Source organism: Hyla sarda, chromosome 1 (genome assembly GCF_029499605.1).
Source record: "Hyla sarda isolate aHylSar1 chromosome 1, aHylSar1.hap1, whole genome shotgun sequence".
Lineage (NCBI taxonomy): Eukaryota > Metazoa > Chordata > Amphibia > Anura > Hylidae > Hyla > Hyla sarda.
Window position 1 is genome coordinate 256,746,632 of NC_079189.1, and position 21,724 is coordinate 256,768,355.

At 50.9% G+C, this 21,724-nt stretch overlaps 15 pseudogenes; all 15 read left to right on the forward strand.

Moving 5' to 3' along the window:
* The first annotated feature begins 167 nt into the window (after positions 1 to 167).
* On the forward strand, positions 168 to 287 carry LOC130329306 (5S ribosomal RNA; annotated as a pseudogene).
* An 82-nt stretch (positions 288 to 369) lies between these two features.
* On the forward strand, positions 370 to 489 carry LOC130322884 (5S ribosomal RNA; annotated as a pseudogene).
* Positions 490 to 1,171: 682 nt separating this feature from the next.
* Positions 1,172 to 1,291, forward strand: LOC130349171 (5S ribosomal RNA; annotated as a pseudogene).
* Positions 1,292 to 3,967: 2,676 nt separating this feature from the next.
* Positions 3,968 to 4,087, forward strand: LOC130352360 (5S ribosomal RNA; annotated as a pseudogene).
* A 1,274-nt stretch (positions 4,088 to 5,361) lies between these two features.
* On the forward strand, positions 5,362 to 5,481 carry LOC130331301 (5S ribosomal RNA; annotated as a pseudogene).
* An 82-nt stretch (positions 5,482 to 5,563) lies between these two features.
* LOC130349182 (5S ribosomal RNA) lies at positions 5,564 to 5,683 on the forward strand (annotated as a pseudogene).
* A 474-nt stretch (positions 5,684 to 6,157) lies between these two features.
* On the forward strand, positions 6,158 to 6,277 carry LOC130335827 (5S ribosomal RNA; annotated as a pseudogene).
* Positions 6,278 to 6,568: 291 nt separating this feature from the next.
* LOC130324969 (5S ribosomal RNA) lies at positions 6,569 to 6,688 on the forward strand (annotated as a pseudogene).
* An 884-nt stretch (positions 6,689 to 7,572) lies between these two features.
* LOC130349193 (5S ribosomal RNA) lies at positions 7,573 to 7,692 on the forward strand (annotated as a pseudogene).
* An 897-nt stretch (positions 7,693 to 8,589) lies between these two features.
* LOC130332726 (5S ribosomal RNA) lies at positions 8,590 to 8,709 on the forward strand (annotated as a pseudogene).
* A 1,477-nt stretch (positions 8,710 to 10,186) lies between these two features.
* Positions 10,187 to 10,306, forward strand: LOC130326533 (5S ribosomal RNA; annotated as a pseudogene).
* Positions 10,307 to 10,388: 82 nt separating this feature from the next.
* Positions 10,389 to 10,508, forward strand: LOC130324864 (5S ribosomal RNA; annotated as a pseudogene).
* A 2,883-nt stretch (positions 10,509 to 13,391) lies between these two features.
* Positions 13,392 to 13,511, forward strand: LOC130352746 (5S ribosomal RNA; annotated as a pseudogene).
* Positions 13,512 to 15,678: 2,167 nt separating this feature from the next.
* On the forward strand, positions 15,679 to 15,798 carry LOC130329383 (5S ribosomal RNA; annotated as a pseudogene).
* A 1,483-nt stretch (positions 15,799 to 17,281) lies between these two features.
* Positions 17,282 to 17,401, forward strand: LOC130349215 (5S ribosomal RNA; annotated as a pseudogene).
* The last annotated feature ends 4,323 nt before the right edge of the window (positions 17,402 to 21,724 follow it).

Below are 21,724 nucleotides of genomic sequence, written 5' to 3' on the forward strand. Positions count from 1 at the left end.
TGCGCCTGTTCTTGTCAGATCGCAGACTGCTGCCCGGCAAATACGGGCATGGGAGACTGGCTGGCAATCCAAGGTGCTATTGACATTTTGATCTGTTGCAGCCTTCCTCTCCGATTAAAAAAAATATTTATTGATGCTTAAATCCACAGTATACAAGGCATGAAGATGTCAACGGCCATCCTAAGCTGAACGCGCCTGCTCTCGTCAGATCGCAGACTGCTACCCAGCTTAGGGCCCGGTAAGTACTGGCATGGGAGACTGGCTGGGAATCCCGGCTGCCGTTGACATTTTGCTCTGTTGCCGCCTTCCGTTCCGATTCCGAAAAGGATTTATTGATGCCTAAATGCACAGTATAAAGGGCGAGAAGCTGTCAACGGCCATCCTAAGCTGAACGCGCCTGCTCTCGTCAGATCGCAGACTGCTACCCAGCTTAGGGCCCGGTAAGTACCAGCATGGGAGACTGGCTGGGAATCCTGGGTGCCGTTGACATTTTGCTCTATTGCTGCTTTCCGCTCCGATTCCGAAAAGAATTTATTGATGCTTAAATCCACAGTATACAAGGTGTGAAGCTGTCGACGGCCATCCTAAGCTTAACGCGCCTGCTCTTGTCAGATCGCAGACTGGTACAGATCTTAGGGCCCGGTAAGTACCGGCATGGGACACTGGCTCGGAATCCCGGCTGCCGTTGACATTTTGCTCTGTTGCCGCCTTCCGTTTCCGATTCCGAAAAGGATTTATTGATGCTTAAATGCACAGTATAAAGGGCAAGAAGCTGTCAACGGCCATCCTAAGCTGAACGTGCCTGCTCTCGTCAGATTGCAGACTGCTACCCAGCTTAGGGCTCGGAAAGTACCAGCATGGGAGACTGGCTGGGAATCCCAGGTGTCGTTGACATTTTGCTCTGTTGCCGCCTTACGCTCCGATTCCGAAAAGGATTTATTGATGCTTAAATCCACAGTATACAGGGTGTGAAGATGTCTACGGCCATCCTAAGCTGAATGCGCCTGTTCTCGTCAGATTGCAGACTGCTACACAGCTTCGGGCCTGGTAAGTACCAGCATGGGAGACTGGCTGGGAATCCCGGGTGCAGTTGACATTTTGCTCTGTTTCTGCTACGATTCCGAAAATTATTTATTGATGCTTAAATCCACAGTATACAAAGTGTGAAGCTGTCAACGGCCATCCTAAGCTGAACGCGCCTGCTCTCGTCAGATCGCAGACTGCTACCCAGCTTAGGGCCTGGTAAGTACCAGCATGGGAGACTGGCTGGGAATCCCGGGTGCAGTTGACACTTTAATCTGTTGCCGCCTTCAGCTCCGATTCGGAAAAGGATTTATTGATGCTTAAATCCACAATACACAGGGTGTGAAGCTGTCAACGGCCATCCTAAGCTGAACGTGCCTGCTCTCCTCAGATCACAGACTGCTGCCCGGCAGTTACCGGCATGGGAGACTGGCTGGCAATACAAGGTGCCATTGACATTTTTGCTCTGTTGCCGCCTTCCTCTCCGATTAATAAAAATATTTATTGATGCTTAAATCCACAATATACAAAGCATGAAGATGTCAACGGCCATCCTAAGCTGAACGCGCCTGCTCTCGTCAGATCGCAGACCGCTACCCAGCTTAGGGCCCAGTAAGTACCGGCATGGGAGACTGGCTGGGAATCCGGGTGCAGTTGACATTTTGCTCTGTTGCTGCCTTCCGTTCCGATTCCGAAAAGGATTTATTGATGCTTAAATGCACAGTATAAAAAGCATGAAGCTGTCAATGGCAATCCTAAGCTGAACGCGCCTGCTCTCGTCAGATTGCAGACTGCTACCCAGCTTAGGGCCCGGTAAGTACTGGCATGGGAGACTGGCTGGGAATACCGGTTGCCATTGACATTTTGCTCTATTGCTGCCTTCCGCTCCGATTCCGAAAATAATTTATTGATGCTTAAATCCACAGTATACAAGGTGTGAAGCTGTCAACGGCCATCCTAAGCTTAACGCGCCTGCTCTCGTCAGATCGCAGACTGGTACAGATCTTAGGGCCCGGTAGGTACCGGCATGGGACACTGGCTGGGAATCCCGGCTGCCGTTGACATTTTGCTCTGTTGCCGCCTTCCGTTCCGATTCCGAAAAGGATTTATTGATGCTTAAATCCACAGTATACAGGGTGTGAAGCCGTCTACGGCTATCCTAAGCTGAATGTGCCTGTTCTTGTCAGATCGCAGACTGCTGCCCGGCAAGTACGGGCATGGGAGACTGGCTGGCAATCCAAGGTGCTATTGACATTTTGCTCTGTTGCTGCCTTCCTCTCCGATTCCGAAAAGGATTTATTGATGCTTAAATGCACAGTATAAAAAGCATGAAGCTGTCAATGGCTGTCCTAAGCTGAACGCGCCTGCTCTCGTCAGATCCCAGACTGCTACCCAGCTTAGGGCCTGGTAAGTACTGGCATGGGAGACTGGCTGGGAATCCCGGGTGCGGTTGACATTTTGCTCTATTGCTGCCTTCCGCTCCGATTCCGAAAATAATTTATTGATGCTTAAATCCACAGTATACAAGGTGTAAAGCTGTCGACGGCCATCCTAAGCTTAACGTGCCTGCTCTTGTCAGATCGCAGACTGGTACAGATCTTTGGGCCCGGTAAGTACCGGCATGGGAGACTGGCTGGCAATCCAAGGTGCCGTTGACATTTTGCTTTGTTGCCGCCTTCCTCTCCGATTAATAAAAATATTTATTGATGCTTAAATCCACAGTATACAAAGCGTGAAGATGTCAACAGCCATCCTAAGCTGAACGCGCCTGCTCTCGTCAGATCGCAGACTGCTACCCAGCTTAGGGCCCAGTAAGTACCGGCATGGGAGACTGGCTGGGAATCCCGGATGCAGTTGACATTATGCTCTGTTGCCGCCTTCCATTCCGATTCCGAAAATGATTTATTGATGCTTAAATGCACAGTATAAAAAGCATGAAGCTGTCAATGGCCATCCTAAGCTGAACGCGCCTGCTCTCGTCAGATCGCAGACTGCTACCCAGCCTAGGGCCCATTAAGTACCGGCATGGGAGACTGGCTGGGAATCCCGGGTGTAGTTGACATTTTGCTCTGTTGCCGCCTTCCGTTCCGATTCCGAAAAGGATTTATTGATGCTTAAATGCACAGTATAAAAATCATGAAGCTGTCAATGGCCATCCTAAGCTGAACGCGCCTGCTCTCGTCAGATCGCAGACTGCTACCCAGCTTAGGGCCTGGTAAGTACTGGCATGGGACACTGGCTGGGAATCCCGGCTGCCGTCAACATGTTGCCGCCTTCCGTTCCGATTCCGAAAAGGATTTATTGATGCCTAAATGCACAGTATAAAGGGCGAGAAGCTGTCAACGGCCATCCTAAGCTGAACGCGCCTGCTCTCGTCAGATTGCAGACTGCTACCCAGCTTAGGGCCCAGTAAGTACCGGCATGGGAGACTGGCTGGGAATCCCGGTGCAGTTGACATTTTGCTCTGTTGCCGCCTTCCGCTCCGATTCCGAAAAAGGATTTATTGATGCTTAAATGCGCAGTATAAAAATCATGAAGCTGTCAATGGCCATCCTAAGCTGGACGCGCCTGCTCTCGTCACATCGCAGACTGCTACCCAGCTTAGGGCCCGGTAAGTACTGGCATGGGAGACTGGCTGGGAATCCCGGTTGCCGTTGACATTTTGCTCTTATGCCGCCTTCATTTCCGATTCCGAAAAGGATTTATTGATGCTTAAATGCACAGTATACAAAGTGTGAAGCTGTCAACGGCCATCCTAAGCTGAACGCGCCTGCTCTCGTCAGATCGCAGACTGATACCCAGCTTAGGGCCTGGTAAGTACCAGCATGGGAGACTGGCTGGGAATCCCGGGTGCAGTTGACATATTAATCTGTTGCCGCCTTCCGCTCCGATTCGGAAAAGGATTTATTGATGCTTAAATGCACAGTATAAAGGGCGTGAAGCTGTCAACGGCCATCCTAAGCTGAACGCGCCTGCTCTCGTCAGATCGCAGACTGCTACCCAGCTTAGGGCCCGGTAGGTACCAGCATGGGAGACTGGCTGGGAATCCCAGGTGTTGTTGACATTTTGCTCTGTAGCCGCCTTCCGCTCCGATTCCGAAAAGGATTTATTGATGCTTAAATCCACAGTATACAGGGTGTGAAGCCGTCTACGGCTATCCTAAGCTGAATGTGCCTGTTCTTGTCAGATCGCAGACTGCTGCCCGGCAAGTACAGACATGGGAGACTGGCTGGCAATCCAAGGTGCTACTGACATTTTGCTCTGTTGCTGCCTTCCTCTCCGATTCCGAAAAGGATTTATTGATGCTTAAATGCACAGTATAAAAAGCATGAAGCTGTCAATGGCTGTCCTAAGCTGAACGCGCCTGCTCTCGTCAGATCCCAGACTGTTACCCAGCTTAGGGCCTGGTAAGTACTGGCATGGGAGACTGGCTGGGAATCCCGGGTGCGGTTGACATTTTGCTCTATTGCTGCCTTCCGCTCCGATTCCGAAAAGAATTTATTGATGCTTAAATCCACAGTATACAAGGTGTAAAGCTGTCGACGGCCATCCTAAGCTTAACGCGCCTGCTCTTGTCAGATCGCAGACTGGTACAGATCTTTGGGCCCGGTAAGTACCGGCATGGGAGACTGGCTGGCAATCCAAGGTGCCGTTGACATTTTGCTTTGTTGCCGCCTTCCTCTCCGATTAATAAAAATATTTATTGATGCTTAAATCCACAGTATACAAGGCGTGAAGATGTCAACAGCCATCCTAAGCTGAACGCGCCTGCTCTCGTCAGATCGCAGACTGCTACCCAGCTTAGGGCCCAGTAAGTACCGGCATGGGAGACTGGCTGGGAATCCCGGGTGCAGTTGACATTATGCTCTGTTGCCGCCTTCCGTTCCGATTCCGAAAAGGATTTATTGATGCTTAAATGCACAGTATAAAAAGCATGAAGCTGTCAATGGCCATCCTAAGCTGAACGCGCCTGCTCTCGTCAGATCGCAGACTGCTACCCAGCCTAGGGCCCATTAAGTACCGGCATGGGAGACTGGCTGGGAATCCCGGGTGTAGTTGACATTTTGCTCTGTTGCCGCCTTCCGTTCCGATTACGAAAAGGATTTATTGATGCTTAAATGCACAGTATAAAAATCATGAAGCTGTCAATGACCATCCTAAGCTGAACGCGCCTGCTCTCGTCAGATCGCAGACTGCTACCCAGCTTAGGGCCTGGTAAGTACTGGCATGGGACACTGGCTGGGAATCCCGGCTGCCGTCGACATGTTGCCGCCTTCCGTTCCGATTCCGAAAAGGATTTATTGATGCCTAAATGCACAGTATAAAGGGCGAGAAGCTGTCAACGGCCATCCTAAGCTGAACGCGCCTGCTCTCATCAGATTGCAGACTGCTACCCAGCTTAGGGCCCGGTAAGTACTGGCATGGGAGACTGGCTGGGAATCCCGGTTGCCGTTGACATTTTGCTCTTATGCCGCCTTCAGTTCCGATTCCGAAAAGGATTTATTGATGCTTAAATGCACAGTATACAAAGTGTGAAGCTGTCAACGGCCATCCTAAGCTGAACGCGCCTGCTCTCGTCAGATCGCAGACTGCTACCCAGCTTAGGGCCTGGTAAGTACCAGCATGGGAGACTGGCTGGGAATCCCGGGTGCAGTTGACATTTTAATCTGTTGCTGCCTTCCGCTCCGATTCGGAAAAGGATTTATTGATGCTTAAATGCACAGTATAAAGGGCGTGAAGCTGTCAACGGCCATCCTAAGCTGAACGCGCCTGCTCTCGTCAGATCGCAGACTGCTACCCAGCTTAGGGCCCGGTAAGTACCAGCAGGGGAGACTGGCTGGGAATCCCAGGTGTTGTTGACATTTTGCTCTGTAGCCGCCTTCCGCTCCGATTCCGAAAAGGATTTATTGATGCTTAAATCCACAGTATACAGGGTGTGAAGCCGTCTACGGCTATCCTAAGCTGAATGTGCCTGTTCTTGTCAGATCGCAGACTGCTGCCCGGCAAGTACGGGCATGGGAGACTGGCTGGCAAACCAAGGTGCTATTGACATTTTGCTCTGTTGCCGCCTTCCTCTCCGATTCCGAAAATGATTTATCGATGCTTAAATGCACAGTATAAAAAGCATGAAGCTGTCTATGGCCATCCTAAGCTGAACGCGCCTGCTCTCGTCAGATCGCAGACTGCTACCCAGCTTAGGGCCCGGTAAGTACCAGCATGGGAGACTGGCTGGGAATCCCGGGTGCCGTTGACATTTTGCTCTATTGCTGCTTTCCGCTCCGATTCCGAAAAGAATTTATTGATGCTTAAATCCACAGTATACAAGGTGTGAAGCTGTCGACGGCCATCCTAAGCTTAACGCGCCTGCTCTTGACAGATCGCAGACTGGTACAGATCTTAGGGCCCGGTAAGTACCGGCATGGGACACTGGCTGGGAATCCCGGCTGCCGTTGACATTTTGCTCTGTTGCCGCCTTCCGTTTCCGTTTCCGATTCCGAAAAGGATTTATTGATGCTTAAATGCACAGTATAAAGGGCAAGAAGCTGTCAACGGCCATCCTAAGCTGAACGTGCCTGCTCTCGTCAGATCGCAGACAGCTACCCAGCTTAGGGCTCGGAAAGTACCAGCATGGGAGACTGGCTGGGAATCCCAGGTGTCGTTGACATTTTGCTCTGTTGCCGCCTTACGCTCCGATTCCGAAAAGGATTTATTGATGCTTAAATCCACAGTATACAAGGTGTGAAGCTGTCGACGGCCATCCTAAGCTTAACGCGCCTGCTCTTGTCAGATCGCAGACTGGTACAGATCTTTGGGACCGGTAAGTACCGGCATGGGACACTGGCTGGGAATCCCGGCTGCCGTTGACATTTTGCTCTGTTGCCGCCTTCCGTTTCCGATTCCGAAAAGGATTTATTGATGCTTAAATGCACAGTATAAAGGGCGAGAAGCTGTCAACGGCCATCCTAAGCTGAACGTGCCTGCTCTCGTCAGATCGCAGGCTGCTACCCAGCTTAGGGTCCGGTAAGTACCAGCATGGGAGACTGGCTGGGAATCCCGGGTGCAGTTGACATTTTGCTCTGTTTCTGCTCCGATTCCGAAAATTATTTATTGATGCTTAAATCCACAGTATACAAATTGTGAAGCTGTCAACGGCCATCCTAAGCTGAACGCGCCTGCTCTCGTCAGATCGCAGACTGCTACCCAGCTTAGGGCCTGGTAAGTACTGACATGGGACACTGGCTGGGAATCCCGTCTGCCGTTGACATTTTGCTCTGTTGCCGCCTTCCGTTCCGATTCCGAAAAGGATTTATTGATGCCTAAATGCACAGTATAAAGGGCGAGAAGCTGTCAACGGCCATCCTAAGCTGAACGCGCCTGCTCTCTTCAGATTGCAGACTGCTACCCAGCTTAGGGCCCAGTAATTTCCGGCATGGGAGACTGGCTGGGAATCCCGGTTGCCGTTGACATTTTGCTCTTATGCCGCCTTCAGTTCCGATTCCGAAAAGGATTTATTGATGCTTAAATGCACAGTATACAAAGTGTGAAGCTGTCAACGGCCATCCTAAGCTGAACGCGCCTGCTCTCGTCAGATCGCAGACTGCTACCCAGCTTAGGGCCTGGTAAGTACCAGCATGGGAGACTGGCTGGGAATCCCGGGTGCAGTTGACATTTTAATCTGTTGCTGCCTTCCGCTCCGATTCGGAAAAGGATTTTTTGATGCTTAAATGCACAGTATAAAGGGCGTGAAGCTGTCAACGGCCATCCTAAGCTGAACGCGCCTGCTCTCGTCAGATCGCAGACTGCTACCCAGCTTAGGGCCCGGTAATAACCAGCATGGGAGACTGGCTGGGAATCCCAGGTGTTGTTGACATTTTGCTCTGTAGCCGCCTTCCTCTCCGATTCCGAAAAGGATTTATTGATGCTTAAATGCACAGTATAAAAAGCATGAAGCTGTCAATGGCCATCCTAAGCTGAACGCGCCTGCTCTCGTCAGATCGCAACTGCCACCCAGCTTAGGGCCCGATAAGTACCAGCATGGGAGACTGGCTGGGAATCCCGGGTGCCGTTGCCATTTTGCTCTATTGCTGCTTTCCGCTCCGATTCCGAAAAGAATTTATTGATGCTTAAATCCACAGTATACAAGGTGTGAAGCTGTCGACGGCCATCCTAAGCTTAACGCGCCTGCTCTTGTCAGATCGCAGACTGGTACAGATCTTAGGGCCCGGTAAGTACCGGCATGGGACACTGGCTGGGAATCCCGGCTGCCGTTGACATTTTGCTCTGTTGCCGCCTTCCGTTTCCGTTTCCGATTCCGAAAAGGATTTATTGATGCTTAAATGCACAGTATAAAGGGCGAGAAGCTGTCAACGGCCATCCTAAGCTGAACGTGCCTGCTCTCGTCAGATCGCAGACTGCTACCCAGCTTAGGGCCTGGTAAGTACTGGCATGGGACACTGGCTGGGAATCCCGGCTGCCGTTGACATTTTGCTCTGTTGCCGCCTTCCGTTTCCGATTCCGAAAAGGATTTATTGATGCTTAAATGCACAGTATAAAGGGCGAGAAGCTGTCAACGGCCATCCTAAGCTGAACGTGCCTGCTCTCGTCAGATCGCAGACTGCTACCCAGCTTAGGGCTTGGTAAGTACCAGCATGGGAGACTGGCTGGGAATCCCAGGTGTCGTTGACCTTTTGCTCTGTTGCCGCCTTACGCTCCGATTTCGAAAAGGATTTATTGATGCTTAAATCCACAGTATACAGGCTGTGAAGATGTCTACGGCCATCCTAAGCTGAATGCGCCTGTTCTCGTCAGATCGCAGACTGCTACCCAGCTTCGGGCCTGGTAAGTACCAGCATGGGAGACTGGCTGGGAATCCCGGGTGCAGTTTACATTTTGCTCTGTTTCTGCTCCGATTCTGAAAATTATTTATTGATGCTTAAATCCACAGTATACAAAGTGTGAAGCTGTCAACGGCCATCCTAAGCTGAACGCGCCTGCTCTCGTCAGATCGCAGACTGCTACCCAGCATAGGGCCTGGTAAGTACCAGAATGGAAGACTGGCTGGGAATCCCAGGTGCAGTTGACCCTTTAATCTGTTGCCGCCTTCCGCTCCGATTCGGAAAAGGATTTATTGATGCTTAAATCCACAATACACAGGGTGTGAAGCTGTCAACGGCCATCCTAAGCTGAACGCGCCTGCTCTCGTCAGATCGCAGACTTCTACCCAGCTTAGGGCCTGGTAAGTACCAGCATGGGAGACTGGCTGGGAATCCCGGGTGCAGTTGACATTTTAATCTGTTGCCGCCTTCCGCTCTGATTCGGAAAAGGATTTATTGATGCTTAAATCCACAATACACAGGGTGTGAAGCTGTCAACGGCCATCCTAAGCCTGAACGTGCCTGCTCTCCTCAGATCACAGACTGCTGCCCGGCAGTTACCGGCATGGGAGACTGGCTGGCAATACAAGGTGCCATTGACATTTTGCTCTGTTGCCGCCTTCCTCTCCGATTAATAAAAATATTTATTGATGCTTAAATCCACAATATACAAGGCGTGAAGATGTCAACGGCCATCCTAAGCTGAACGTGCCTGCTCTCGTCAGATCGCAGACCGCTACCCAGCTTAGGGCCCAGTAAGTACCGGCATGGGAGACTGGCTGGGAATCCGGGTGCAGTTGACATTTTGCTATGTTGCCGCCTTCCGTTCCGATTCCGAAAAGGATTTATTGATGCTTAAATGCACAGTATAAAAAGCACAAAGCTGTCAATGGCCATCCTAAGCTGAACGCGCCTGCTCTCGTCAGATTGCAGACTGCTACCCAGCTTAGGGCCCGGTAAGTACTGGCATGGGAGACTGGCTGGGAATACCAGTTGCCATTGACATTTTGCTCTATTGCTGCCTTCCGCTCTGATTCCGAAAATAATTTATTGATGCTTAAATCCACAGGATACAAGGTGTGAAGCTGTCAACGGCCATCCTAAGCTTAACGCGCCTGCTCTCGTCAGATCGCAGACTGGTACAGATCTTAGGGCCCGGTAAGTACCGGCATGGGACACTGGCTGGGAATCCCGGCTGCCGTTGACATTTTGCTCTGTTGCCGCCTTCCGTTCCGATTCCGAAAAGGATTTATAGATGCTTAAATGCACAGTATAAAGGGCGTGAAGCTGTCAACGGCCATACTAAGCTGAATGCGCCTGCTCTCGTCAGATCGCAGACTGATACCCAGCTTAGGGCCTGGTAAGTACCAGCATGGGAGACTGGCTGGGAATCCCGGGTGCAGTTGACATTTTAATCTGTTGCCGCCTTCCGCTCTGATTCGGAAAAGGATTTATTGATGCTTAAATGCACAGTATAAAGGGCGTGAAGCTGTCAACGGCCATACTAAGCTGAACGCGCCTGCTCTCGTCAGATCGCAGACTGCTACCCAGCTTAGGGCCCGGTAAGTACCAGCATGGGAGGCTGGCTGGGAATCCCGGGTGCTGTTGCCATTTTGCTCTATTGCTGCTTTCCGCTCCGATTCCGAAAAGAATTTATTGATGCTTAAATCCACAGTATACAAGGTGTGAAGCTGTCGACGGCCATCCTAAGCTTAACGCGCCTGCTCTTGTCAGATCGCAGACTGGTACAGATCTTAGGGCCCGGTAAGTACCGGCATGGGACACTGGCTGGGAATCCCGGCTGCCGTTGACATTTTGCTCTGTTGCCGCCTTCCGTTTCCGTTTCCGATTCCGAAAAGGATTTATTGATGCTTAAATGCACAGTATAAAGGGCGAGAAGCTGTCAACGGCCATCCTAAGCTGAACGTGCCTGCTCTCGTCAGATCGCAGACTGCTACCCAGCTTAGGGCCTGGTAAGTACTGGCATGGGACACTGGCTGGGAATCCCGGCTGCCGTTGACATTTTGCTCTGTTGCCGCCTTCCGTTTCCGATTCCGAAAAGGATTTATTGATGCTTAAATGCACAGTATAAAGGGCGAGAAGCTGTCAACGGCCATCCTAAGCTGAACGTGCCTGCTCTCGTCAGATCGCAGACTGCTACCCAGCTTAGGGCTTGGTAAGTACCAGCATGGGAGACTGGCTGGGAATCCCAGGTGTCTTTGACCTTTTGCTCTGTTGCCGCCTTACGCTCCGATTTCGAAAAGGATTTATTGATGCTTAAATCAACAGTATACAGGGTGTGAAGATGTCTACGGCCATCCTACGCTGAATGCGCCTGTTCTCGTCAGATCGCAGACTGCTACCCAGCTTCGGGCCTGGTAAGTACCAGCATGGGAGACTGGCTGGGAATCCCGGGTGCAGTTTACATTTTGCTCTGTTTCTGCTCCGATTCTGAAAATTATTTATTGATGCTTAAATCCACAGTATACAAAGTGTGAAGCTGTCAACGGCCATCCTAAGCTGAACGTGCCTGCTCTCGTCAGACCGCAGACTGCTACCCAGCTTAGGGCCTGGTAAGTACCAGAATGGAAGACTGGCTGGGAATCCCAGGTGCAGTTGACACTTTAATCTGTTGCCGCCTTCCGCTCCGATTCGGAAAAGGATTTATTGATGCTTAAATCCACAATACACAGGGTGTGAAGCTGTCAACGGCCATCCTAAGCCTGAACGTGCCTGCTCTCCTCAGATCGCAGACTGCTGCCCGGCAGTTACCGGCATGGGAGACTGGCTGGCAATCCAAGGTGCCGTTGACATTTTGCTTTGTTGCCGCCTTCCTCTCCGATTAATAAAAATATTTATTGATGCTTAAATCCACAGTATACAAGGCGTGAAGATGTCAACGGCCATCCTAAGCTGAACGCGCCTGCTCTCGTCAGATCGCAGACTGCTACCCAGCTTAGGGCCCAGTAAGTACCGGCATGGGAGACTGGCTGGGAATCCCGGGTGCAGTTGACATTATGCTCTGTTGCCGCCTTCCGTTCCGATTCCGAAAAGGATTTATTGATGCTTAAATGCACAGTATAAAAAGCATGAATCTGTCAATGGCCATCCTAAGCTGAACGCGCCTGCTCTCGTCAGATCGAAGGCTGCTACCCAGCCTAGGGCCCATTAAGTACCGGCATGGGAGACTGGCTGGGAATCCCGGGTGTAGTTGACATTTTGCTCTGTTGCCGCCTTCCGTTCCGATTCCGAAAAGGATTTATTGATGCTTAAATGCACAGTATAAAAATCATGAAGCTGTCAATGGCCATCCTAAGCTGAATGTGCCTGTTCTTGTCAGATCGCAGACTGCTGCCCGGCAAGTACGGGCATGGGAGACTGGCTGGCAATCCAAGGTGCTATTGACATTTTGCTCTGTTGCCGCCTTCCTCTCTGATTCCGAAAAGGATTTATTGATGCTTAAATGCACAGTATAAAAAGCATGAAGCTGTCAATGGCTGTCCTAAGCTGAACGCGCCTGCTCTCGTCAGATCGCAGACTGCTACCCAGCTTAGGGCCCGGTAAGTACCAGCATGGGAGACTGGCTGGGAATCCCAGGTGTCGTTGACCTTTTGCTCTGTTGCCGCCTTACGCTCCGATTTCGAAAAGGATTTATTGATGCTTAAATCCACAGTATACAAGGTGTGAAGCTGTCGACGGCCATCCTAAGCTTAACGCGCCTGCTCTTGTCAGATCGCAGACTGGTACAGATCTTAGGGCCCGGTAAGTACTGGCATGGGACACTGGCTGGGAATCCCGACTGCCGTTGACATTTTGCTCTGTTGCCGCCTTCCGTTTCCGATTCCGAAAAGGATTTATTGATGCTTAAATGCACAGTATAAAGTGCAAGAAGCTGTCAACGGCCATCCTAAGCTGAACGTGCCTGCTCTTGTCAGATCGCAGGCTGCTACCCAGCTTAGGGCCTGGTAAGTACCAGCATGGGAGACTGGCTGGGAATCTCAGGTGTTGTTGACATTTTGCTCTGTAGCTCTGTAGACATTTTGCTCCGATTCCGAAAAGGATTTATTGATACTTAAATCCACAATATACAGGGTGTGAAGCCGTCTACGGCTATCCTAAGCTGAATGCGCCTGTTCTTGTCAGATCGCAGACTGCTGCCCGGCAAGTACGGGCATGGGAGACTGGCTGGCAATCGAAGGTGCTATAGACATTTTGATCTGTTGCCGCCTTCCTCTCCGATTAAAAATTTTTTTTATTGATGCTTAAATCCACAGTATACAAGGTGTGAAGCTGTCGACGGCCATCCTAAGCTTAACGCGCCTGCTCTCGTCAGATCGCAGACTGGTACAGATCTTAGGGTCCGGTAAGTACCGGCATGGGACACTGGCTGGGAATCCCGGCTGCCATTGACATTTTGCTCTGTTGCCGCCTTCCGTTCCGATTCCGAAAAGGATTTATTGATGCCTAAATGCACAGTATAAAGGTCGAGAAGCTGTCAACGGCCATCCTAAGCTGAACGCGCCTGCTCTCATCAGATCGCAGACTGCTACCCAGCTTAGGGCTCGGTAAGTACCAGCATGGGAGACTGGCTGGGAATCCCAGGTGTCGTCGACATTTTGCTCTGTTGCCGCCTTCCGCTCCGATTCCGAAAAAGGATTTATTGATGCTTAAATCCACAGTATACAGGGTGTGAAGATGTCTACGGCCATCCTAAGCTGAATGCGCCTGTTCTCGTCAGATCGCAGACTGCTACCCATCTTCGGGCCTGGTAAGTACCAGCTAGGGAGACTGGCTGGGAATCCCGGGTGCTGTTAACATTTTGCTCTGCTTCTGCTCCGATTCCGAAAATTATTTATTGATGCTTAAATCCACAGTATACAAAGTGTGAAGCTGTCAACGGCCATCCTAAGCTGAACGCGCCTGCTCTCGTCAGATCGCAGACTGCTACCCAGCTTAGGGCCCAGTAAGTACCGGCATGGGAGACTGGCTGGGAATCCCGGGTGCAGTTGACATTTTGCTCTGTTGCCGCCTTCCGTTTCGATTCCGAAAAGGATTTATTGATGCTTAAATGCACAGTATATAAATTGCGAAGCTGTCAACGGCCATCTTAAGCTGAACGCGCCTGCTTTTGTCAGATCGCAGACTGCTACCCAGCTTAGGGCCTGGTAAGTACCAGCATGGGAGACTGGCTGGGAATCCCGGGTGCAGTTGACATTTTAATCTGTTGCCGCCTTCTGCTCCGATTCGGAAAAGGATTTATTGATGCTTAAATGCACAGTATAAAGGGCGTGAAGCTGTCAACGGCCATCCTAAGATGAACGCGCCTGCTCTCGTGAGATCGCAGACTGATACCCAGCTTAGGGCCCGGTAAGTACCAGCATGGGAGACTGGCTGGGAATCCCAGGTGTCGTTGACATTTTGCTCTGTTGCCGCCTTACGCTCCGATTCCGAAAAGGATTTATTGATGCTTAAATCCACAGTATACAGGGTGTGAAGATGTCTACGGCCATCCTAAGCTGAATGCGCCTGTTCTCGTCAGATCGCAGACTGCTACCCAGCTTCGGGCCTGGTAAGTACCAGCATGGGAGACTGGCTGGGAATCCTGGGTGGAGTTGCCATTTTGCTCTGTTTCTGCTACGAGTCTGAAAATTATTTATTGATACTTAAAATCCACAGTATACAAAGTGTGAAGCTGTCAAAGGCCATCCTAAGCTGAACGCGCCTGCTCTTGTCAGATCGCAGACTTCTACCCAGCTTAGGGCCTGGTAAGTACCAGCATGGGAGACTGGCTGGGAATCCCGGGTGCAGTTGACATTTTAATCTGTTGCCGCCTTCCGCTCCGATTCGGAAAAGGATTTATTGATGCTTAAATCCACAATACACAGGGTGTGAAGCTGTCAACGGCCATCCTAAGCCTGAACATGCCTGCTCTCCTCAGATCACAGACCACTGCCCGGCAGTTACCGGCATGGGAGACTGGCTGGCAATCCAAGGTGCCGTTGACATTTTGCTTTGTTGCCGCCTTCCTCTCCGATTAATAAAAATATTTATTGATGCTTAAATGCACCTGGGAATCCCGGGTGCAGTTGACATTATGCTCTGTTGCCGCCTTCCGTTCCGATTCCGAAAAGGATTTATTGATGCTTAAATGCACAGTATAAAAATCATGAAGCTGTCAATGGCCATCCTAAGCTGAACGCGCCTGCTCTCGTCAGATCGCAGACTGCTACCCAGCTTAGGGCCTGGTGAGTACTGGCATGGGACACTGGCTGGGAATCTCGGCTGCCGTTGACATTTTGCTCTGTTGCCGCCTTCCGTTCCGATTCCGAAAAGGATTTATTGATGCCTAAATGCACAGTATAAAAGGCGAGAAGCAGTCAACGGCCATCCTAAGCTGAACGCTCCTGCTCTCGTCAGATTGCAGACTGCTACCCAGCTTAGGGCCCAGTAAGTACCGGCATGGGAGACTGGCTGGGAATCCCGGGTGCAGTTGACATTTTGCTCTGTTGCCGCCTTCCGCTCCGATTCCGAAAAAGGATTTATTGATGCTTAAATGTGCAGTATAAAAATCATGAAGCTGTCAATGGCCATCCTAAGCTGAACGCGCCTGCTCTCGTCACATCGCAGACTGCTACCCAGCTTAGGGCCCGGTAAGTACTGGCATGGGAGACTGGCTGGGAATCCCGGTTGCCGTTGACATTTTGCTCTTATGCCGCCTTCAGTTCCGATTCCGAAAAGGATTTATTGATGCTTAAATGCACAGTATACAAAGTGTGAAGCTGTCAACGGCCATCCTAAGCTGAACGCGCCTGCTCTCGTCAGATCGCAGACTGCTACCCAGCTTAGGGCCCGGTAAGTACCAGCATGGGAGACTGGCTGGGAATCCCGGGTGCCGTTGACATTTTGCTCTATTGCTGCTTTCCGCTCCGATTCCGAAAAGAATTTATTGATGCTTAAATCCACAGTATACAAGGTGTGAAGCTGTCGACGGCCATCCTAAGCTTAACGCGCCTGCTCTTGACAGATCGCAGACTGGTACAGATCTTAGGGCCTGTAAGTACCGGCATGGGACACTGGCTGGGAATCCCGGCTGCCGTTGACATTTTGCTCTGTTGCCGCCTTCCGTTTCCGTTTCCGATTCCGAAAAGGATTTATTGATGCTTAAATGCACAGTATAAAGGGCAAGAAGCTGTCAACGGCCATCCTAAGCTGAACGTGCCTGCTCTCGTCAGATCGCAGACTGCTACCCAGCTTAGGGCTCGGAAAGTACCAGCATGGGAGACTGGCTGGGAATCCCAGGTGTCGTTGACATTTTGCTCTGTTGCCGCCTAACGCTTCGATTCCGAAAAGGATTTATTGATGCTTAAATCCACAGTATACAGGGTGTGAAGATGTCTACGGCCATCCTAAGCTGAATGCGCCTGTTCTCGTCAGATCGCAGACTGCTACCCAGCTTCGGGCCTGGTAAGTACCAGCATGGGAGACTGGCTGGGAATCCCGGGTGCAGTTGACACTTTACTCTGTTGCCGCTTTCCGCTCCGATTCGGAAAAGGATTTATTGATGCTTAAATCCACAATACACAGGGTGTGAAGCTGTCAACGGCCATCCTAAGCCTGAACGTGCCTGCTCTCCTCAGATCGCAGACTGCTGCCCGGCAGTTACCGGCATGGGACACTGGCTGGCAATCCAAGGTGCCGTTGACATTTTGCTTTGTTGCCGCCTTCCTCTCCGATTAATAAAAATATTTATTGATGCTTAAATCCACAGTATACAAGGCGTGAAGATGTCAACGGCCATCCTAAGCTAAACGCGCCTGCTCTCGTCAGATCGCAGACTGTTACCCAGCTTAGGGCCCAGTAAGTACCGGCATGGGAGACTGGCTGGGAATCCCGGGTGCAGTTAACATTATGCTCTGTTGCCGCTTCCGTTCCGATTCCGAAAAGGTTTTATTGATGCTTAAATGCACAGTATAAAAAGCATGAAGCTGTCAATGGCCATCCTAAGCTGAACGCGCCTGCTCTCGTCAGATCGCAGACTGCTACCCAGCTTAGGGCCTGGTAAGTACTGGCATGGGACACTGGCTGGGAATCCCGTCTGCCGTTGACATTTTGCTCTGTTGCCGCCTTCCGTTCCGATTCCGAAAAGGATTTATTGATGCCTAAATGCACAGTATAAAGGGCGAGAAGCTGTCAACGGCCATCCTAAGCTGAACGTGCCTGCTCTCGTCGGATCGCAGGCTGCTACCCAGCTTAGGGTCCGGTAAGTACCAGCATGGGAGACTGGCTGGGAATCCCGGGTGCAGTTGACATTTTGCTCTGTTTCTGCTCCGATTCCGAAAATTATTTATTGATGCTTAAATCCACAGTATACAAAGTGTGAAGCTGTCAACGGCCATCCTAAGCTGAACGCGCCTGCTCTCGTCAGATCGCAGACTGCTACCCAGCTTAGGGCCTGGTAAGTACCAGCATGGGAGACTGGCTGGGAATCCCGGGTGCAGTTGACACTTTACTCTGTTGCCGCTTTCCGCTCCGATTCGGAAAAGGATTTATTGATGCTTAAATCCACAATACACAGGGTGTGAAGCTGTCAATGGCCATCCTAAGCCTGAACGTGCCTGCTCTCCTCAGATCGCAGACTGCTGCCCGGCAGTTACCGGCATGGGACACTGGCTGGCAATCCAAGGTGCCGTTGACATTTTGCTTTGTTGCCGCCTTCCTCTCCGATTAATAAAAATATTTATTGATGCTTAAATCCACAGTATACAAGGCGTGAAGATGTCAACGGCCATCCTAAGCTGAACGCGCCTGCTCTCGTCAGATCGCAGACTGCTACCCAGCTTAGGGCCCAGTAAGTACCGGCATGGGAGACTGGCTGGGAATCCCGGGTGCAGTTGACATTATGCTCTGTTGCCGCTTCCGTTCCGATTCCGAAAAGGATTTATTGATGCTTAAATGCACAGTATAAAAAGCATGAAGCTGTCAATGGCCATCCTAAGCTGAACGCGCCTGCTCTCGTCAGATCGCAGACTGCTACCCAGCTTAGGGCCTGGTAAGTACTGGCATGGGACACTGGCTTGGAATCCCGTCTGCCGTTGACATTTTGCTCTGTTGCCGCCTTCCGTTCCGATTCCGAAAAGGATTTATTGATGCCTAAATGCACAGTATAAAGGGCGAGAAGCTGTCAACGGCCATCCTAAGCTGAACGCGCCTGCTCTCGTCAGATTGCAGACTGCTACCCAGCTTAGGGCCCAGTAAGTACCGGTATGGGAGACTGGCTGCGAATCCCGGTTGCCGTTGACATTTTGCTCTTATGCCGCCTTCAGTTCCGATTCCGAAAAGGATTTATTGATGCTTAAATGCACAGTATAAAAAGCATGAAGCTGTCAATGGCCATCCTAAGCTGAACGCGCCTGCTCTCGTCAGATCGAAGGCTGCTACCCAGCCTAGGGCCCATTAAGTACCGGCATGGGAGACTGGCTGGGAATCCCGGGTGTAGTTGACATTTTGCTCTGTTGCCGCCTTCCGTTCCGATTCCGAAAAGGATTTATTGATGCTTAAATGCACAGTATAAAAATCATGAAGCTTTCAATGGCCATCCTAAGCTGAACGCGCCTGCTCTCGTCAGATCGCAGACTGCTACCCAGCTTAGGGCCTGGTAAGTACTGGCATGGGACACTGGCTGGGAATCCCGGCTGCCGTTGACATTTTGCTCTGTTGCCGCCTTCCGTTCCGATTCCGAAAAGGATTTATTGATGCCTAAAAACACAGTATAAAGGGCGAGAAGCTGTCAACGGCCATCCTAAGCTGAACGCGCCTGTTCTCGTCAGATTGCAGACTGCTACCCAGCTTAGGGTCCAGTAAGTACCGGCATGGGAGACTGGCTGGGAATCCCGGGTGCAGTTGACATTTTGCTCTGTTGCCGCCTTCCGCTCCGATTCCGAAAAAGGATTTATTGATGCTTAAATGCGCAGTATAAAAATCAGGAAACTGTCAATGGCCATCCTAAGCTGAACGCGCCTGCTCTCGTCTCATCGCAGACTGCTACCCAGCTTAGGGCCCGGTAAGTACTGGCATGGGAGACTGGCTGGGAATCCCGGTTGCCGTAGACATTTTGCTCTTATGCCGCCTTCAGTTCCGATTCCGAAAAGGATTTATTGATGCTTAAATGCACAGTATACAAAGTGTGAAGCTGTCAACGGCCATCCTAAGCTGAACGCGCCTGCTCTCGTCAGATTGCAGACTGCTACCCAGCTTAGGGCCTGGTAAGTACCAACATGGGAGACTGGCTGGGAATCCCGGGTGCAGTTGACATTTTAATCTGTTGCTGCCTTCCGCTCCGATTCGGAAAAGGATTTATTGATGCTTAAATGCACAGTATAAAGGGTGTGAAGCTGTCAACGGCCATCATAAGCTGAACGCGCCTGCTCTCGTCAGATCACAGACTGCTACCCAGCTTAGGGCCCGGTAAATACCAGCATGGGAGACTGGCTGGGAATTCCAGGTGTTGTTGACATTTTGCTCTGTAGCCGCCTTCCTCTCCGATTCCGAAAAGGATTTATTGATGCTTAAATGCACAGTATAAAAAGCATGAAGCTGTCAACGGCCATCCTAAGCCTGAACGTGCCTGCTCTCCTCAGATCGCAGACTGCTGCCCGGCAGTTACCGGCATGGGACACTGGCTGGCAATCCAAGGTGCCGTTGACATTTTGCTTTGTTGCCGCCTTCCTCTCCGATTAATAAACATATTTATTGATGCTTAAATCCACAGTATACAAGGCGTGAAGATGTCAACGGCCATCCTAAGCTGAACGCGCCTGCTCTCGTCAGATCGCAGACTGCTACCCAGCTTAGGGCCCAGTAAGTACCGGCATGGGAGACTGGCTGGGAATCCCGGGTGCAGTTGACATTATGCTCTGTTGCCGCTTCCGTTCCGATTCCGAAAAGGATTTATTGATGCTTAAATGCACAGTATAAAAAGCATGAAGCTGTCAATGGCCATCCTAAGCTGAACGCGCCTGCTCTCGTCAGATCGCAGACTGCTACCCAGCTTAGGGCCTGGTAAGTACTGGCATGGGACACTGGCTGGGAATCCCGTCTGCCGTTGACATTTTGCTCTGTTGCCGCCTTCCGTTCCGATTCCGAAAAGGATTTATTGATGCCTAAATGCACAGTATAAAGGGCGAGAAGCTGTCAACGGCCATCCTAAGCTGAACGCGCCTGCTCTCGTCAGATTGCAGACTGCTACCCAGCTTAGGGCCCAGTAAGTACCGGTATGGGAGACTGGCTGCGAATCCCGGTTGCCGTTGACATTTTGCTCTTATGCCGCCTTCAGTTCCGATTCCGAAAAGGATTTATTGATGCTTAAATGCACAGTATAAAAAGCATGAAGCTGTCAATGGCCATCCTAAGCTGAACGCGCCTGCTCTCGTCAGATCGAAGGCTGCTACCCAGCCTAGGGCCCATTAAGTACCGGCATGGGAGACTGGCTGGGAATCCCGGGTGTAGTTGACATTTTGCTCTGTTGCCGCCTTCCGTTCCGATTCCGAAAAGGATTTATTGATGCTTAAATGCACAGTATAAAAATCATGAAGCTGTCAATGGCCATCCTAAGCTGAACGCGCCTGCTCTCGTCAGATCGCAGACTGCTACCCAGCTTAGGGCCTGGTAAGTACTGGCATGGGACACTGGCTGGGAATCCCGGCTGCCGTTGACATTTTGCTCTGTTGCCGCCTTCCGTTCCGATTCCGAAAAGGATTTATTGATGCCTAAAAACACAGTATAAAGGGCGAGAAGCTGTCAACGGCCATCCTAAGCTGAACGCGCCTGTTCTCGTCAGATTGCAGACTGCTACCCAGCTTAGGGTCCAGTAAGTACCGGCATGGGAGACTGGCTGGGAATCCCGGGTGCAGTTGACATTTTAATCTGTTGCTGCCTTCCGCTCCGATTCGGAAAAGGATTTATTGATGCTTAAATGCACAGTATAAAGGGTGTGAAGCTGTCAACGGCCATCATAAGCTGAACGCGCCTGCTCTCGTCAGATCACAGACTGCTACCCAGCTTAGGGCCCGGTAAATACCAGCATGGGAGACTGGCTGGGAATTCCAGGTGTTGTTGACATTTTGCTCTGTAGCCGCCTTCCTCTCCGATTCCGAAAAGGATTTATTGATGCTTAAATGCACAGTATAAAAAGCATGAAGCTGTCAATGGCCATCCTAAGCTGAACGTGCCTGCTCTCGTCAGATTGCAGACTGCTACCCAGCTTAGGGCCCGGTAAGTACCAACATGGGAGACTGGCTGGGAATCCCGGGTGCCGTTGACATTTTGCTCTATTGCTGCTTTCCGCTCCGATTCCGAAAAGAATTTATTGATGCTTAAATCCACAGTATACAAGGTGTGAAGCTGTCAACGGCCATCCTAAGCTTAACGCGCCTGCTCTTGTCAGATCGCAGACTGGTACAGATCTTAGGGCCCGGTAAGTACCGGCATGGGACACTGGCTGGGAATCCCGGCTGCCGTTGACATTTTGCTCTGTTGCCGCCTTCCGTTTCCAATTCCGAAAAGGATTTATTGATGCTTAAATGCACAGTATAAAGGGCAAGAAGCTGTCAACGGCCATCCTAAGCTGAACGTGCCTGCTCTCGTCAGATCGCAGACTGCTACCCAGCTTAGGGCTCGGAAAGTACCAGCATGGGAGACTGGCTGGGAATCCCAGGTGTCGTTGACATTTTGCTCTGTTGCCGCCTTACGCTCCGATTCCGAAAAGGATTTATTGATGCTTAAATCCACAGTATACAGGGTGTGAAGATGTCTACGGCCATCCTAAGCTG